This window comes from Antechinus flavipes, chromosome 4 (assembly GCF_016432865.1).
Source record: "Antechinus flavipes isolate AdamAnt ecotype Samford, QLD, Australia chromosome 4, AdamAnt_v2, whole genome shotgun sequence".
NCBI lineage: Eukaryota > Metazoa > Chordata > Mammalia > Dasyuromorphia > Dasyuridae > Antechinus > Antechinus flavipes.
Window position 1 is genome coordinate 194659259 of NC_067401.1, and position 20649 is coordinate 194679907.

General features: G+C 35.2%; 1 protein-coding gene across 4 annotated transcripts in view; it reads right to left on the minus strand.

Moving 5' to 3' along the window:
• The window catches only part of FKBP5 (FKBP prolyl isomerase 5), a 159825-nt gene that overhangs the window by 97666 nt on the left and 41510 nt on the right, over positions 1-20649 (minus strand). Inside the window, exon 1 of one of the 4 annotated variants that reach the window (XM_051996498.1) lies at positions 15917-17772. The exons of the other annotated variants lie outside the window; for them this stretch is intronic. The gene's annotated coding sequence lies outside the window, so the exon portion shown is untranslated. Of the gene's footprint in view, positions 1-15916; positions 17773-20649 lie in introns of those variants that run through there. 4 annotated transcript variants of the gene reach the window in all.

The following is a 20649-nucleotide window of genomic DNA, read 5'->3' on the forward strand; positions in this document are numbered from 1 at the left end:
GAGGCAATATTTGTAATTAGTCCCACTACATATATACTTGACCATCTAGGACTTCCTGAACTAATCAACTCTTAGTTATACCTCTAGTTTTACTACTTAACTATCTCTTCTCCACCAAAAACCAAATAACTTCAGAGCTCTGCCTCCACAGCTGTTGCTTGTCCTAAAGCCACTCCCTGTCTCAGACTTCTGAATTTTCTTCCATGAAGTTCTTAATTTAACTTTTAAGTATTATTGTTTTTTCACTCGGACCTCCCAGACTACATTCCTGAAAATTACTATTAATGTTTTTTGAGAAATAGTACTTTCAGAGATCATCAGTGCTATGTGTCTACTAAGACACTATTCTTTACATTTTTTCATTTGTCATAATTTGATCTAAGTGGTGCCCAAAAGATAGTTGGTATGAAATTTCTTTTCTCCTTTCCACAAAGGGTTTCCAGTCTTGATTCCTTTTCGAATTAGGTAACTTTATCTTCTATCTTCCCTACCTCAAGGAATAGGTAGTATCCCTCTCTGCATATCCTTTCTGGCTTATCTTTTCAACTTCTATGCCTTGCTATGAAAATGCTCCTGAAGCTCTGATTAGCCATAAGGAACCACCAAAATGTATGCGTCACCCTAGCAAAGTCTTTGCCCCTTTTTATAAAAAACTCTGATTGACAGAATGCTGGGGACTTTCCTATTATTAGATACTACAGAGGCATGGTTTTATCTTCTAAATCAATCACTGAAGAATTGTTTTTAAATTTACAGGATAACAACAGTTTCAGTGTTAAAGAATATAATGATGGTTAAATGTACACAGTACATTAATTGGACCAAAAACAGCTCTATAAATGAAAGTGAAATTTTTTAAGCTAAAATAAGAACATAGAGTACACAGTGCTTTAGAAAGACACAGAAAATATATTGAGTTTCAAAGAAGGAGATTTACATCAATTTCTAATTCAGAGTTCCTAGAAACAAACTAAACAGCCTTTAACATATAGAATGAGAGGCTGGCTTCATAAAAAGTCTTGTAGATATTTGTAATTGTGAAAAAAAAAAAAGGACTTCATGTGAGAACAAATATAACAACAATAAAAAAGTTATTTTATATACTTCAAGCAATAAGAAGCATTTATAATTCTAGTAGTCTATTTAAGATTTATGGACATATCAAATTTTTAATTATAAAAATGGTAGTCTTTTGAAATAATTTAACTTATTTTAGTTCAGTTTTAAACAAAACAAAAAAAGGAAAAATATTTTTACCTTATTTCTCTTAAAGTAAAATTTAAATATAAAAAGCAAAGTATTATAAAACAATTTAATCTCAACGTCAGAATATTAGAATCAGAATTCTAATGTTTAATTTTACTACATTTAAAATGATGTATCTATAGCCTTTTCAGAAAATCTTATCAATGTCATAACAGGCATTTATGTGTTTATTTATTTATGTATTACTCATTTTTCTGAATCTTTTGTGAAGCCTCCTCTAGATTGCTAAATTACTATTAAGGCCTGGGAATACCCAAGATGACAGTGGAAGGAAGCACAAATGAATTTCAAATGGGTTTAGAAAAATTAGAAAGTGGCAGATTGTTCATTATTTTCTGGAGAAATACATATATGGGCTTCAGGATTTCCATATGAAATTCCTATTTTCTTTTTGCTAACTACAGAATCTTTAAATCCAATTCCTGCCTACTAGCATGATGGAGAGAATATTGGACATAGACACACATAGAACTGAATTAAAACCCAGTTACTGATACTTATTAGCTATGTGACTGTAGGCAATATGTTAAAAGGGGATCATAATGGCATCTACCCCTCAAAGTAGTTGGGAAGATAAAATGAGAAATTTGCAAAGCACTTCATAAACTGTAAAATGTAATATAAAAGCTAGTTATGATCATCATCATTTTTACCATATTATGTTGGTGAAATATAAAAGCCCTGAATTGAGAATCAAGACACTCAGATTTGAGTCTTGGTTCTTCAAGTTACTAGCTATATGATTTTGAACAAGTCATTGTTCAATTAACTCTGAGTTTTAGATTCTTTTTTTGTAAAACAGGGATAATAATTTTTGTCCACCTATTATTTTAATCAATCAATGAACAGGAATCTATTGTCTACTATATGGCAGGCACTGTACTAGGAGCTCAAGATCCAAGTACAAAGAATGCAACAATTCATATTAACAAGAACCTTACATTCCAAAGAGAAGAAAGTTCACATATTAAGTATACATAGTACCCACATAAAGTGAATAAATATAAGTACATAACAAGTAATTAAAATATAACGTAAGACAGAAGACACTAGTAGTCAGGAGAATCAAAAAAGACTTTCATACAAAAGACTGTGCTCAAGCTATGTCTTATAGAAAAAGAACTCTATAAGGTGGAACTAAGAAGGGACAGCCAATACAAAGGCAAAGAGATGGAAATTAGTATTGTGTGGAAGTGTCAGAGAATAAGCTAATTCAGCTGTGAAGGAACCAAACCAACTCCATGTATGTGACTTAAAGTTCTATATTCTTGTAAAAGCTTTGTTCATATGATTTCAGTAAAGTCAGATAATACTAACCACAAAATGTTCTAGGACAACTTGTGGTTAGTATCCTTCGATTTTGTCAAACTTTTGTTAAGAAAATATGCTTGTTGCTCAAGATTGTAGAACTTAATTTGTTCATTATTCATTATAAAAAAACTTTATTGTCTATTATTTGGTATTCTTGTGCCTACATTGAAGGGTCTTGGATTTGATTTTTTGCACAACTGCTAACCTTGTTAATAAATTTATTTGCTTGCTTGGGGCAACTAGGTGGTGCCTAGAGCACCAGCCCTGAAGTCAGGAGGACCTAAGTTCAAATTTGACCTCAGACACTTCACACTTCCTAGCTGTGTGACCCTGGACAAGTCACTTAACCCCAATTGCCTCAGCCAAAAAAAAATTTTTTTTTGATTTGCTTGGATTTCACTTTCTCAGTCTTTATTAATTTCACAGTTGGCAAGAAAACCAGGAGATCAAGAAAGGGAACCTCTGACCCCAGAAACAGCCTCTTAGAGATGAATTCCTCAGAATACTTCAGTTAATTTTTCACAGAGAGAAGAAACTTCTTCTGTTTTGGACTACTCTGGAGGTCAGATCCTCCCTTAATCTCAATGTATCCAATCCAAAGTAAATATCTACATTATTCGGGAAGTCCCTAAAAGGAATAATGGGATGCAGTAGAAGAATAATGAGGGGAGAAATTTCTCATATTTTGAGATTCAGGGAAACTCCCAGTTTAATCAGAAATGATAAAAAAAATACAATATTAAAATGTGTGAGATTTGATCTAAAACAGCAAGAGATTCAGCTGATAAATTAGTCTAGCCTAAATTTTGCATTTTGATTATTATATTTTAAAGACATTGAGGATGGCTATTTAAAACCCCCATTCCTATCAAATAAACTATTGGTTTTGCTGGGTTGCCCTGCCTAAAGAATCATGCCATTCAGTTTTTGGAGAGCCAACTCTTATTTGTCTGATTCATTTTCTTTCTAACTTCTTTCCCCAAACCTTCTCCTGAGCAGGAAGGACCAATTGTGGATGTCTTTCTCTTCCAAGAAAGATTTATACATGATGTAACTTAGCTAGGAAATATGGTACTTTTAAGACCCTATCAAACTTTTAGATTTTCTGATCCTTCCATGTGGAGGGATATACTACTAAATTCGATGAAGACTGTGGGACTATTATAACCTAATTTCAGGCCATATTTAAAGGTTATAATCCTACCTGAGGAGAAGTGGTTGACTTACAGAAACCTTGTTCTTCCCTAGGGAAAGAAATGCCATCACAGAGGCTGCAAATAGATATGACCAAGTTGGTACCACTCCAGTAAGGCCAGGGAGATTTTCTAATTAGCCTTTAAAGTCTCACACTGGAACTCTAACAACACAACCAATTACACCAAATTATTACAAGGTAAGAATCCTTCCTTAATTAAGGGAATGAAAGCATGTGTCTTCTACCTTGAAAATTGGAGCAAATATCAAGAAACTTTGCAAGAGAAAAACGAAACCCCTAACCATTTTTATAATCAGTTATATAAAGGTGCTAAGCAATATATAGGGTTTGATCCATCCAATTCATGAGTTGCTAGAATGATTAATTCTGCCTTTGTTAATCTCAACCAGAAATAAAGTGATATTTTGATAAGAGCTACCTTAAATGGCATTAAAAAAAAGCATGAGCCTGCTTAAAAGCATTACCCAACATATATATGAAGGATAGAACAACAAAAGGTACCAAAAATGCTTACTATTTTTGCTTTTGCTCAGGTAGCATCAGGAAACCATAATGTTTTTGTCCCAAAAGGGACATCTCACCAAAGAAAGCAGAAAGAAGTGACTTAAAGAAAGGATTTAAAGAATAAGAACAGGGGAAATCCTGGTAGAGCCCAAGAATTCAGCATGGGAGTGGGGGGAAGCCCATGAATTCTTTTTTTAATCTTATTTTTCATTTTTTATTTTTATTTTCCTCAGTTACACCATTTTTTAGTTGTATATGTACATTTATTTTTTACATACTTCCATATAAATCATGTTGGGAGAGAAATATCAGAACAAAAGGGAAAAACCACAAAAAAAAAAAAAAAAAACAGAAGAAAGAAAAAGTGAACATAGCATGTATTGATTTACATTTAGTTTCTATAGTTCTCTTTCTGGATGCAGATGGAGTTTTTCTTCCAAAGTTTCTTGGGATTGTGTTGGATCACTGAACCAAGTCTATCATAGCACAATCTTGCTGTTGCTGCACACATCAAAACTCCATAAATTCTGAAGAAAATGTTCTTCCCAATATAAATGTCTTTGCTCAAGCTATCCCAGTCTTTGCCTCTCTCTGCACTGGTGCACCATATGTTACTCTTGACTTTGAAACTCTTAAAAGTAAGTGAAAACATATTTGCTTATTAGATATTAGAGCATCTAGTTTCAGTTTTGACAAGAAAGCCACATTCTAACTGTCCAACTATTGGGACTTTAGATGTTTTTGAAATCTCCAATAAGCACCAAAATGTCCCCAAATTGACTCCTGTATGGTAACTACTGGTACTCTGACAGTGGAACACTCCTTTCTATTTATACCTAAATGTCTTAAGAATCTTTTAGGCCAAGGTCATTGCTGTAAACTGAGAGGCACTATTTCATGTTCTCCTGCTAGATCCATTGCATTTTTCCTCCCTGCGGACTCCTCCTTCTTCTTTGCTTTGGTTCAAAGTGTCCAAGAAATCCCCAAGGATGGTCCAGATATTCCACGTGACATTTCTGATCCTATGGGCTAACTTATCCTTAGACGTAGAACTGTTAAAATTTGCTATTTTCATCACCATAAGAATCAAAGGAGGACCACCATCTTACTTCAGCAGTAAGGAGGAAGCTAATGAAGGTTTTTCACTCTTTATTGACTCACTTAAGAGACCAGCATAAATTATTTCATAAATCCCCTTGTAAAACTCCCATTCTGCTGATTTACAAAACAAACAAACAAAAAATCTTAACCATTTGTTTGCCTTCAGCTGTATGAACACGGACTTGTCTACCTCAACAATATGTAGAAAGTCCCATCCTTTTCTCCCGCACTGCTCTCAGACTTAGCTTTGGTTGTTTTAAAAGATTTCTCTCTGGTCCAGCATATTGATAATCTGTTCACTACATTCAGTATCAAATCTACTTCAGCCTAATCAAAGGCCACAAAGTCTCCAAAACAAAGATCCAGTGGTGCCTTGCCCAGAGAAAGGATCTGTTTCACTTAGTCTGCTGGCACTCATTCTGTTTCCCTGAAGTGCATACAGATTCTTCACCAACTGTCTTCACAATCTTTTGTAATCAAAAGATAATTGTGGGCTATTTTGGGAGCAGCCAGATATTGTTGACAATGAATCTCTTCTTTTGGTGAGATTACTAAGCCTTTAGTTTCTCTGATCTAAGACTAACTTCCCTATACCATAACATCTTATTGGCCTTGATGAACTCAAGAAAACCCTGTTACTGGCTCTATTCTAGGACAATAATTCTTTTTTTTTTCTTTTGGTACATGACCACAAGGAAGTTACTTCTGGTGTACTAACTCAAATGTCTGGTCCTTTCTCATCCTAGGGCATACTATTTTGCCCAGCTTGACTCACTTGCCACAGGAGCTTCACCCTATTTATAAGCAGCAGTTGCTGGCACTGCCCTTTTGGCAGAAAGGTCAGCTAATGCTGATTTTAAAGATGTTCTATTTATTCTTCAGTTATCCAAAACTCTCGCCATTGTCCATTGCTCAATTCATACAGTTGTCACAACACTATTTCACAGTTAATAGTAAAACTTATGTTGAAGCAAAGTTAGCCATATTAGAAGGACCTGCCTACATGTTTCACTTGTTTTTCTATTACTGATGAGGATCTCCCCTTGTCTACAATGACTCTGAAATCAAAAAATGGAAATCACAATTTAAGGCAAAACAAAACCACTCCTTTACAGGAACTTCTATCACTAGGTACGCATATCTGTTCATAAGGAGTCATTTTGACATTCAAGAAATAGTTGCTATAATATGAAGGGTGTACATTGCCCAAAGCATTATCATAGTTGCAGTTCATATTTGTGCTGTCTGTCATTCTTGTCAGTCATTAAACTAACACATCTCCCAAAACATTGCCTTTGGTGGGCTGCCTCTGACTTACACTCCATTTGAACATTTGCACAAATTGATTTTATATACATGCCCAAAGTTGGCCACTATAAAATTTGTCTTATTATTGTAGACGAGCTCATTCTGTGAGTTAAGACATTCTCTAGTTTTAAAGCTACAGCTAACTTTGTTGTTAAAATCCTTTTTAAAGAGATTATGCCCAGATATAGTCCACTAGTATATACAGATTCAGAGAGGAGATCTTATTTCACTGATACTTATTCTTGTCTTGGTCTCCTAAGTTTCATATTCCTTATTACCCTCAGAGTTCAGGTAAGGTTGAGGAGTTGAATAAATAACTTAAATTTATATAATACATTTACATATTAAATTTATATATAAAAACAACTCACAGATTATGTTCTGACCACTTAAAGTGACCTGATATATTTCCCCTTGCTTTTTTTTTTTTAATCAGGAAAGCATACCAAGAAGAGAATTTCACCTCTTTTTGATATGCTGCTTGGTCACCTTCCTATAAAAGCAAAACCTTTCTCCTTAGTCTACCCTCATTTTTGGGAGATGTCTGTTGCTTTTTATATACAGGAATCGCAAAATAGATCAAAGGAACTTCACAACGGAACTGCACTGCTTTACAGAATATATATTTTGAATTTTTCACTGCACAACTTCCACCCTAGAAATAATATATACATTAAGAATTTCCAATGTACCAGCAGAATTCAAACTGTTTGAGAAGGCTTATTTCAAGTATTGCTGACCAGCCCATTTGCAATCAAGTTTGAATAAAAAGATTCTTGGATATATTACTCCTTACTGTTTCAGGTGACAGGTATGTGTCAGAATTTTTTTTTTATTTTGCTTTGTAATCTTGGAAATGAAAAATTATCAATTATGGGAAAATTGTTATTTTTTACTGTACCATATATGCTTTATGCCTCACAATCAATCATGTGCTATAAACTTCTTACATTTCTTTGCTTTGTTTAATTCTGATGATATTACCAGTTGCAGGTAATACATTTTGCTTTCAAAGACAGGATGTGTAGAGAAAAAAGGATCATAGCTCTTTCAGCAGAACAAAATTGAACAAAACACCTTAACACCATAATATACGGAAAAGAGAGAAAAGAATTTCCCAGAACTTACTTACGAACTTAGAAAATGAAAAAGTGAAAGAATTCTCAGATTGCCTCCAGAAAAGGGAAAAACTTCAAGGCTGCAAACTCCAAACATAGGAGTTAAATCGAACACTTCAATACAAAAACAAGTTCTGCAAGTGATCCAGAGAGAGTTTTAAATACAAAGGAAATGCTATTTGAATAACATAAGACTATGCTGCACCACCAGAAAAATCAGGAGGGAATCAAATATCTTTCAAAAAGCAATAAACTCAGGATGAAGCCCAGGGAAACTTATCTTGCAAATGCAAGTTTAACAATAAATGAAAAAAGATGGATGTTCAATAATAAAGGAGTGTTTGAAACATTGTTGAAAGTAGAACTCAATTATTCATTTCTCAAACACCCCAGACAAGAGAAATGTAGGAAAAATAAATAAATGTAGCAGCCAAGAAGAGCAACAACTACAGAGGGATAGGAAAGAATAGCAAGACACTTCTAATTGTACACAAGGAGTCTGGATTGGAGTCAGAAGTCTAATGAAAGTAAAAGTGAAGAAGAGGCAGTAAGTCCAGAGCACTATAGACAGAAAGGCAAGATATGGTGTACAGCGAAATTAATGGTTTGGGTTTTTAGTAGGTTTTTAGTTTTATTTTCTTTTGATTTGGTTTTGGTTTTTTGGTGAGATTACATAAAATACAAAAGGAAAAGAAGATGGAGACAAAATGTGTGATGTTCCAGGGTCCAACTCAGGATTAACTTGAGAAGTTAACTCCTGTGGTCTTAGTAAAGAAAGAGTCTGCAGAAAGTAAGTAGAAAAGGAAAAGGATTGAAAAGGGGAAGGGAAGGGCGGTTTTATTTTTAGTGGTGGGAGAGGGTTCCATTGATGCATAGTCCTATGGAAAGACCCTCTGTGAAGAGAGATGTGAGGGGGAAAAGGGAAGAAAGAGGGGAGGGAGGGAGAGAGGAAAGGAGGAAAGGAGAAAGGAAGGGAAGAAGAGAGGAAGGGAGAGAAAGAAGATAGAGGGAGAAGAAGAGAGCCAATGGGAATCGGGCCACCTTCAGAAAGATTAAAGTACCTGAAAACAAATAATACTGTGTTAATAGCAGAAAAAGGGAAAAATTATAACTTGAAAAAATTTCACGGGTAAATGAAAGAAAAAACAAATCTAATTCTCACACTTTTAAATGTGAATGGACTAAACAATCCAATAAAACAAAAGTGACATTACATAAGAAAATAAAATTTTACAATCTATCAATCTATCTATCTATATGCATAAATGAGGGAATTAAAATTTTACTATGTATCAAATGGATACCAAAAAAAGCAGGCATTGCATCATGCTATCTGATAAAGCAAAAATAAACATTAAAAAATAAAAAGTATAAATAATGTAACTACATTATGCTGAAAGCTGCCGAAAATAAATCAACATCAATAATAAACTTACAAATGTCTTTGCATCCAAATTCAAAAAGGAAATATTATCTGAGCTATAAGACAGAGACAGTAATATAACAGAAACAAGAAATTTCAATATTCCTCTCAGTTTAGGATATCTAACAGAAAAATAAACAAAAGGGAAAACATGGAACTGAAAAAATTATCTGAAAAACTAGAGTTAAAAATCTTACAGCCTCTTCTAAAAGGGACATAATTAATAATTATCTAGGCTTTCTCTATTCTCTGTATTCTTTTTTGGAGGGAGGGGTTGTCAGTGAGACAGAGTTAAGTGACTTCTTCAGGATCACACAGCTAGTCAGTGTCAAATATCTGAGGCCAAATTTAACTCGACTCCCTTCTAAAAGGGACAGCAAAAAATTAAGCATTTACCACATGAAACTTTTACATAAACTGACCATTTGCAAAGGAAGAAACAGCAAATATGTCATTTACAGCTCATGATACAATAAAAATATTCATTGTTTCATGGAGCACAAATAAAAGACAGATCAAAATGGAGACTTAAAACTGAAATCTTAAATAATGAGATGGTCAAAGAATAAATCATAGAAACAATTACTATGTAAAAGAAAGTAAAAAGAAAGAAAAATAATAATACCAAAATTTCTAGGATTGCAGTTAAAGCAGTCCTTGGGGGAAAAATAACATCCTACAAACATACTTCAACAAAATAGAAATGGAAAGAATTAACTAAATGTTCATTTTTTAAAATTAGAAAGCTAATAAAAAAACTAAAGTGCAAAACAGAAGATATTAAAAATCAGAGAGGAAATAAATAAAATGGAAACAAAAAATCTCATGGAAATGATAAATTAAACTAAAATATTACTCTTTGAAAAAATTAACAAAAGTGTTATCTATTAGATTATCTGATGAAAAAGAAACCAGAAAACCAAATCAATGAGAATAATAATTGAGTAAGGTAAAATCACAACAAAACCAGAAGAAATAAAAAAGAATATTCAAAACATATTATACACACTTACATGTTCACAATCAAGACCATTTATGTTTATTTTAAACATTTATTTTCTTTTAAGAAACTAAGGAATATTTCAAAAATATAAAATACCCAAACTATCAGAAAACCAGGAGACTTTAAATAATTCAACCTCAGAAAAGGTACCTATACCTAGATAACACTAAAAGGGGGAAAAACATCCAGTCCAGTTTTGGAGTAACTCATTAATCACAAAGTTGACTACTAGAAAAAAAATTTTTTTGTTTTGGGCGGGGCAGGAAGAGAGAGGCACAATATAACTCACAGAAAGACATTTAAATAAGATTTTGAAGGACTTTGACCTGTGTTGATGTAAGGATAAAAGCAAAAATTATTCAAGTACTGAAGCAAAAAAATAGCAAAATCATTGTTTTTAAAAAATATATATAATGGCAAAGTTAATATGAAAAAGATATTATTTTAATAATATATTTCTCATGAAACAAATGTACAAATCATAACTTATTATTCAGCAGTATAAGAGAAATGAGATATCATGGCTAAACGAATTTCCTAATTAATTAAAATATTATTTATAAATTAATTCTATACAAAACACATTTCAAATTTCAAGGTTATATTTCAAATAATTTATTCTTAAGGATCACAGGATTCAGTGTTCTTAGGGGTCTGAGAACTTTTTCACTTTAGAGACATGGAAACCAATGCCCCAAAAGATTAAGCAGCCACCCAACAAAGCACATGTTAGCATTAGCAGGGCTAGGACTCAGTGGGCTTTTCATTACATCATACTCTACCAAAAATAATTTGCCTTCTCTCTCTGATGATTCAGGAGCTTTCACTGTCTTAGGATCAGAGGAACATCAGTCTCCAGAATTGCCAGAACATAATTTCCCTCACCTATTAATCACTGCAGCAAATTCTTTTTAAAAATCTAACAAAAGTGCTCTTTAAGAATCACTAATTTATCTTAGAAAAAGTTTAATTACTGTGCTTCACTAGCACAACTCCAATGGACTGGCCACATTGTTCTAATGTCAAATGTATGTTTGACTAAATGACTATTTTACAGAAAACTCACAAGGCAAGAGCTCACACAGAAGTCAGAGGAAACAATACAAGCAAGGATTCTGTCAAGGTTTCTCTGAAGAACTTTGGAATAAATCATGAAACATGGGAGACAATGGCACAGGATTGCCCAGCATGGCATGTCTGCATCAAAGAAGGTGCTGTGCTCCATGAGCAAAGCTAAATTGCAATAAATCAAAAGAAACATGAGACACAAATTTAGAAATATCTCCACTACAAATGTCTATATGGACTATTTGTGCCCAACTTGTAAAAGCCTTCCAAACTCATAATGGTCAAATCAGTCACAGTCAGACACACAGTACCTTGACTCCAACATAATAATATCATGGTGGTCCTTTTTTGAACCTTAAGGACGACAACTAACAAACCAACTTCTTTGTCTCCACTAATTCCCAGGTACAGGCCTCAGCAACAAAAAGATCTTCCATACAAGACAGGAGTCTCCTTTTTGCCTCATGCCTAGTCATCCTAAAATGGCATTAAGTTTACTATATAGTAGGACTTGTTGATACATGAATTTATTTTTTAAGCATAAAATCTTTCTTCCACAGCTACAACTAACAGATTTAAAATGTATTTGGCTAAGCAACAAATTAATAAGCTCAATTAACTCTGAAAACTAGACTAGATTTCTATTAATATTTTTCAAATTCTGCAGTCAGCAATTAAGCAAGCCTATAAAATGACAAGCCAATAAATTCTTTCTTTGACTGAAAGGGAAGCTGAAGAATAGCAAAATACAGAACATCTGACACCTGGGAGGAAGCAAGTTAAAGGCCCCAGAAAGAAGAGAGAGAACAATTTTATCTCATGTGACTAGTTTACCTCCTGCAGAAATGATTTACCAAAAATGGTAAATCAAGTTATTTTTGTAATGTAGAAAACACTTGCAATAAATCCCTTGATTTATAAAAACAATTTTTTTTTCTAAACCTGTATCAGGTTTAGAAAGATATGTGATTTAATGGTACTCCTTCCAAAGATAAGGACTGTATCCCCACTCCACTTTAAAAGACTGTCTTTATGAGTTGCTCTGGCCAAAAGAATCACTTTTTGTCCAAACTTCAGGTAATTTTTCTAATCATATTTTATGTCACTCTAGAGAAATCTGACTTCCAGCAAATGAATTAATAACAGATATCATTGTAAATGGATTAACAAAATATAAAACCACTAGACATTTCTTATAAATATACAAATTTTATTCAAACTAACTTCAGGACTGGAATTGGCCCTAGCAGGCCCTAGCAGTAGGAAGAGGGGAAGAAAAACAAGTTATTGCTGCTCACAAGGACAGGTGCAGGCTTGGGTTGTGGTAAACTGGACATGATGAACCACATACCCAGGTGCAAGGAGCTTGGGTCCTAGTAAACAGGATGCCAGAAAGATTGGGTCCTACATATTTTTATTCCTTGTAATTCTTAAAAATTAGGCCAAGTAAACATCATTCTTGAGAGAGTCTAATCAATAAGCAAAGAATAAACATTTTCCTTCCCTATCCCATACTTTCCCTATAAAATACCCATCCTGAGGCAATATCCCTTGGACCAACTAGTCCACTGATGCTGCTTGATCCCGTTCTGCTTTATAGGACAATAAAGCCTTTTCCTCAGAGAAATCAGTCCAGTGTTCAGATAATTCTTACCTTTGGAACCTGCTTTCCCACTGTATTTCTATGGCTGTTGAAACCTCAGAAGGGGGTAGCGCTTAAGAGCAAGTACTTAAATTACTTTTTTTTTTTTTTTAATTTAAATTTAAATTTTTTTATTTTTTTTAAATTTTAATATCTTTTTATTGATAGAACGCATGCCAGGGTAATTTTTTACAGCATTATCCCTTGCACTCACTTCTGTTCTGATTTTTCCCCTCCCTCCCTCCACCCTCTCCCCCAGATAGCAAGCAGTCCTTTACATGTTGAATAGGTTACAGTATATCCTGGATACAATATATTTGTGCAGAACTGGACAGCTTTCTTGTTGTACAGGGAGAATTGAATTCAGAAGGTATAAATAACCCGGGAAGAAAAACAAAAATGCAAGCAGTTTATATTCATTTCCCAGTGTTCTTTCTCTGGGTGTAGTTGCTTCTGTCCATCTTTGATCAAGTAAGGCTCTCTTTATCGAAGAGATCCACTTCCATCAGAATACATCCTCCTTAAATTACTTTCTAAGGAAATCACTCAGAATTTGGCCTTTTGCCTCATTTCTAAAATATATAGAGAAATGACTCAAATTTATAATAGTTCAATCCATTCTCCAATTGATAAAGGGTCAAAGGATATGAACAGATAATTTTCACATGAAGAAATTAAAACTATTGGTAGCACATGTAGTGCTCCAAATCACTACTGATCAGAGAAATGCAAATTAAGACAACTCTAAGATATCACTACACATCTGTTAGATTGGCTAAGATGACAGGAAACTATAATGACCAATGTTGGAGGGGATATAGGAAAACTGGGACACTAGATATATTGTTGGTGAATCTGTGAACGGATCTAGCCATTCTGGAGAGCAGTTTGGAACTATGCTCAAAAAGTTATCCAACTGTGCATACCCTTTGACCCAGCAGTGTTTCTACTGGACTTCTATCCCAAAGAGATGTTAAGGGAAGGAAAGGGACCCACATGTGCAAAAATATTTGTGGCAGCCCTCTTTGGAGTGGCAAGAAACTGGAAACTGAGTGGATGCCCATCAATTGGAGAATGGCTGAATAAATTATGGTATATGAATGCTATGGAATATTATTGTTCTGTAAGAAACAACCAGCAGGATGATTTCAGAGAGGCTTGGAGAGACCTACATGAACTGTTGCTAAGGGAAATGAGCAGGACCAGGAGATCATTTACACGGCAACAAGACTACATGACGATCAATTCTGATGGATATGGCTCTCTTCAACAATGAGATGATTCAAACCAGTTCCACTTGTGCAGTGATGAAGAGAACCATCTACATTCAGAGAGAGAACTGTGGGAACAGAGGGTGGAACTCAACATAGCATTCTCACTCTTTCTGATTTTTCTTGTGCAGCAAGATAATTGTATAAATATGTATACATATATTGGATTTAACATGTATTTAAACATATTTAACATATATTGAACTACCTGCCACCTAAGGCAAGGGGTAGGGGGAAGGAAATTTGGAACAAAAGGTTTTGCAAGGGTCAATGTTGGAAAAATTATCCATGCATATGGTTTTGTAAATAAAAAGCTTTAATAAATTAGAGGAACATAGGATAGTTTATCTCTCAGACTTGTGGAGGAGAAAGAAATTTGTGACCAAAGATGAACTAGAGACCATTACTGATCACAAAATAGAAAATTTTGATTACATCAAATTTAAAAGCCTTTGTACAAACAAAACTAATGCAAACAAGATTAGAAGGGAAGCAACAAACTGGGAAAACATCTTCACAGTTAAAGGTTCTGATAAAGGCCTTATTTCCAAAATATATAGAGAACTGACTCAAATTTATAAGAAATCAAGCCATTCTCCAATTGATAAATGGTCAAAGGATATGAACAGACAATTTTCAGAGGATGAAATTGAAACTATTACCACTCATATGAAAGAGTGTTCCCAATCATTATTGATCAGAGAAATGCAAATTAAGACAACTCTGAGATACCACTACACACCTGTCAGATTGGCTAAGATGACAGGAAAAAAATAATGATGAATGTTGGAGGGGATGCGGGAAAACTGGGACACTAATGCATTGTTGGTGGAGTTGTGAACGAATCCAACCATTCTGGAGAGCAATCTGGAATTATGCCCAAAAAGTTATCAAATTGTGCATACCCTTTGATCCAGCAGTGTTTCTATTGGGCTTATATCCCAAAGAGATACTAAAGAAGGGAAAGGGACCTGTATGTGCCAAAATGTTTGTAGCAGCCCTGTTTGTAGTGGCTAGAAACTGGAAAATGAATGGATGCCCATCAATTGGAGAATGGCTGGGTAAATTGTGGTATATGAATGTTATGGAATATTATTGTTCTGTAAGAAATGACCAGCAGGATGAATACAGAGAGGACTGGAGAGACTTACATGAACTGATGCTAAGTGAAATGAGCAGAACCAGGAGATCATTATACACTTCGACAATGATATTGTATGAGGACATATTTTGATGGAAGTGGATTTCTTTGACAAAGAGACCTAACTGAGTTTCAATTGATAAATGACAGACAGAAGCAGCTACACCCAAAGAAAGAACACAGGGAAACGAATGTGAACTATCTGCATTTTTGTTTTTCTTCCCGGGTTATTTTTACCTTCTGAATCCAATTCTCCCTGTGCAACAAGAGAACTGTTTGGTTCTGCAAACATATATTGTATCTAGGATATACTGCAACATATCTAACATATATAAAACTGCTTGCCATCTGGGGAGGGGGTGGATGGAGGGAGGGGAAAAATCGGAACAGAAACGAGTGCAAGGGATAATGTTGTAAAAAAAATTACCCTGGCATGGATTCTGTCAATATAAAGTAATTATTAAATAAAATTTTAAAAAAATAAATAAAAATAAAAAGCTTTAATAAAAATTTTGGCCTTTTGACCAAACTGGTAAGTTCCTACCTTCTCCCTTGTTTCCTTTGCCTCTGGAGTCCTCCGATAGGAGCCTTCACCCCAGATGTGACTTGGACAGCACTGGTCGGAGGTTTGAACCACCTATGTGCACCCTGTGCAATCTGCCTTCTTATACACTGAGGGACATCTCAGTTGGAACACATTTTTCTTTCTTTCTTTTTTTTTTTTTTTTAAATACCTGTCCAAAGCCCCTGGTATTAAAGTAGATGAGAGAGGGAACCTTGACTACCTAGTCCTCACCCCGCCCTGGGATATCTACTTAAGAATTGGGACAAATCCACAATGATGGATCTGAAGAGGAAAGGTAAAGATTTCCTTTGTAATATCACCTGGCCCCAATACAATTTAGAAAATCGGGAATGGTGGCCTGAATATAGGTCTAATGATCCTAGCCACTACTAAATACAGCCCCTTCCTTCCCCTGCTTCTACTCTGGGCTCTATAACAGACTTAGGACTCTTGCATTCCTCTCCCATAGGCTTCCCCTTCTGATGGTTCTTTTCAAAATCTTGAATCTTCCTCTTGTTGTCTCTGGCCCTGACAGCCCCTAAAACTGGAGCAACTCTTCTACTCTACTCCCCTTCTTATTCTCAGAAGGGAGAGGAGCAGGGAGACAACCCCAGCTCATCCAACCACACCCATGTGGCCCCAGCAATTCCCTCTTGGTCCATGGCCTCCAGCAGCCCTACCCTGGCCAAGTCAGGCCTCCCACTCACCCTGAAGCTTTGGGCTTCAACTCCACAGCCTCCCAACAGGAATGCTCAGACAGAGGGTTCTAGTGCAAGACATGAGGTACACACAAGTGTGTCCAGGTCTGAGGAGGGGTTATCGAGGGAGTGCCCAAGGCATTGGAAGGGTCTTATCTGTACTAGGGACCACTTCAGGAACAGCAAGGGCTCCCCACCATTATCACTCCATGCAATGACCAGACTATGGATTCTGAGCAGGTAAGAAAGTTCCTCTGAGAGTTGAAACAGTGTGGATGGGGTATGGAAGGTGGGAAGGAGATAAAGGAGGGGGTGAACAGGGGGAGGGAGAGGTGGTGAAGCTGACTGACAGACTACCAAGATGGAGGTGGGGAAGGAAGGAAGAGAACAATGATATGTACCAACATTATGACAGCTAAATGAATGTAATCTGGCACATATAGCAAACAAAGGAAAGTTATATAGTCTGAGGTCAGGAAACATCAAAGACATCCAAGGGGGAAGGACAGACCAGAGGAGGGAGACAAAGTATTAAGGTACACAAGAGGTGGCAGGGAGATTGAGCCTAAGAATGTGAGTCTAGCAACATATGGATTTGAATAAAGTTCCTAGTATCTATATGGATTTTGAATCCATAAAAAATCCATGTAAAAACTTTTATAACAATTCCTAAGTGTAATTGTTTTAGTAGGAGAAAAGTTAAAAAATCAGATGGAATAGAACAGGTCAAAATTAAAAATAAAGAAATCAATTAGGAGTATTAATGATGGGCCTATTTTTTTGTCAGGAACTACTTGACATAGGATATAAAAACAAAAAATATATATCATATTCTCAAGGAGATAAAATTTTATCAAGAAAAATAACATTTATCCATTTAAATAAATATAAAACAAAACAAATGTGGATACTAACAGCTGAGAAAATGAAGAAAGTCCTCATAAAGAGATGGTACTTAAAGGTGTAATGCTGGAGAAACTGAGGCAAGATAGAGATTAGAGAGTTTTTAATATTTTATTTGAAAGGGAGAGATTTACTGGGACCAAATGGATCCATGGTTTGGTCCCAGGGCTGAATGAGACTATCGTCTCCAAGAATCAAGCAAACAATGTGAATTCTCGATGACATACATACACACACACACACACACACACACACACACACGGCCCAGATACAGGGATAGACGAGGTAGGGGCAGAGTCAGGGTGCTAAGAGTGGGAACAGGGGATTAACAATCCGGTTCTGACAGGGTGGGGGGAGGCATGGGGGAACATCCGATAAATTGGGATTATAGAATGGGGAGAGGCACCCAACATTCTGATGATGTCTAAGATAGAAGGTCTTTCTCCTTATCTGGATCATCATGATTAGGAGGGAGGAGTGGTGTTGCAGGACAATTAGGAACTGAGGCAGAACAATTCAGGGAAACCGAGGCAAGACAATTTAGGGAAACTGAGTCAGGACAATAAAAGAGAACGATGGCACAACAAAGGGAACTAAATAGGGATCCAGGAATTTTAAGACACAAATATAAAGAAGAAATGCATTCAAGGAATAGGCAACAGTCTGTGTAGAGACACAGAGAGAGGAAATGAAACCTTTTAGACATGCAACAATAAGTAGGGAAGCTGGCTAGAATGTAGTTCATGAGGGTGTGTAATGTGGACTAAGCCTGGAAAAGCAGGCTAGAGCTTTAAAAGTCATTTTTGACTTTTTGTATTTGGTCCCAGGAGTAATTAGAAGATGATGGAGTGTCCTGAACATAGAAATAAAATGGTCAGAACTCTGCTTAGAAATACTGCTTTGGTAGCTGTGTGGAAGACAGATTGAAGAGTGGAAGGACCACAAACAGGGAGATCAATTAGGAGAGTATTACAATAATTCAGGGAAGAAATGATAAAACCCCATAGTAAAAAGTTGACCCTGCATGAAAAAGAAGGGGATGGATGGGAAATATATTATAAAAGACAAACTGATAAAATTTGGCAACTGACTGGAATAAGAGGAGGATGAGAGTTAAAAGTTTGTGGCTGAGTTAAAGACCACAAACCTGAGTGATTAGAAAGGATAGTGGTGTCTTAGAAGCAGGTAAGTTAGAAAAAGAAGAGAAAGAACTATCAAAGATAACAATGTTTTAAACCTAGTGAATGTAATGAAAAGAAGCTGGATAGGGGTAGAGAATTAATAGGCACTACCTCTTAATGAATAAAATGCAAAAGCTATAAAAATATTTTTAGTAAACTATCTTTTTTTTTTTTTTTTTGGCTGAGGCCATCGGGTTAAATGACTTGCCTAAGATCATACAGCTAGGAAGTTTTAAGTGTCTGAGGTCAAATCTGAACTCAAGTGTTCTTGACTTCAGGGCTGGTGCTCTATTCACTGCACCACTTAGCTACCTCACCTAGCTGACCCCTAATACTATCTTAAGTGGTCACATCTTCCAAGACAGTTGGAATTATAAAAGATTAGTACTTGGATGATGGATGAGAGCTAGAGATGCAGACTTAGAAATTAATGTTATGTTTGCTTATAGTTGAAGCTTTTAAGAGTAGATCACCTCTACAAGGAAGTATATAAAAAAAAGAACGAGCCAAGAAATAAAAGCCAGTGAATACAGAAGAGAGATTAGACATAGGACAACCAAAGGGTATAAACATACCACAATCAAATGAGGAGAAAGTTTCAAGAAGGTCAATGTCATCAACTGTCAGCAAAAGAAAGGACAGAGTTTTAATACCTAGCATACCCTCATATCTTGATTTATACTACAGATTTACAAAATACTTATTGTAATAATGGGAAGGGGGAGAAAAGACAATGGTTCTTTTTTCTTTTTAATCCTTTAGAAAAGGACAGGGATTAGATAGATTTTGAAGAAATTGAAATTTATACTCTCCTGAGTTTTCTAAGTTTCTTAGAAACTTCTTGCCTGGACTAGATATCAGGAATCAGCCCATTACTCAAGCAATCTTCCAGTGCTTTTGTGCATCTATTTTTACATTCTATTTCCTTTGTCCAAATTCCCCAGACACCCCAGTCCCTCAAAGAGTACCCTTAGTGTTCCGCAGCTTGAGACTGGTCTGTTTTCTAGCTCCAAACCAACGCTTTATTTCACATGGCCCCTTTCAAAACCATTACAGATTTATAGAAGGTAAATAAAGATCATAAAATTATAGACATAATGCTAGAAGAAATATCAGAAACCATCTAGACATAGGGTCACAATCAAAGATCTGGACCTAAAACGAACTTTCTAATTTTACAGATAAGGAAATTAAGGATCAGCAAGATTAAGTGACCTGCCAAAGATCACAGTCAGTAAGCCTCAGAGGCAGGATTTACACACAAATTCTCTTCATACTATCCTATCTGTCTCTCTAATAGTCTGATTTAATTCAATAAATAGTAAGGCATGAGTAAGCACAAGTGCATCTTAAAAGAACCCTTAACCCAAATAAAATATCTTCTACTAAATGTAATATATGGAGGAAATATTTTTGAGTAGGGAACCTTACACTGTTACTTGACAACAAATGCCCACACCATTTGCTCTCAAATTCTTCTTCCTATTAACTACCAAGGAATGTAACATATAAAATGAGCACTAGTGCTGCAATCCAGTCACATTTCTTTCTCCATATCTCTGCCATTCCAGGGATTTAATTAAAACAAGATGTCACCCTTGCAAATAGGAGTTAGGCTAGCAATTTATATCAGAAATCTGAAAATGTAGGTGGATTTCCTACATTTCTAGAAAGGTATGGTAAATTGATCACTATTATTAAATCCTCTTGTAAATTAAATTATCACTTTTGTATGTTTATTTTTCAGTCAGGTTTGTTTTAAGCAAGACATTTGTATTTGAAACTATATTTACTGATATAAAAGAAATTGTCTCAAGCCTTTAATCATATTATCAATAGAACAATCATTCATTAAGCAACTATGTATCAGGCATTGTAAACACAAAGACTTTCTGGCCATCAAGGAACTTATATGTTAACATGAGAGACA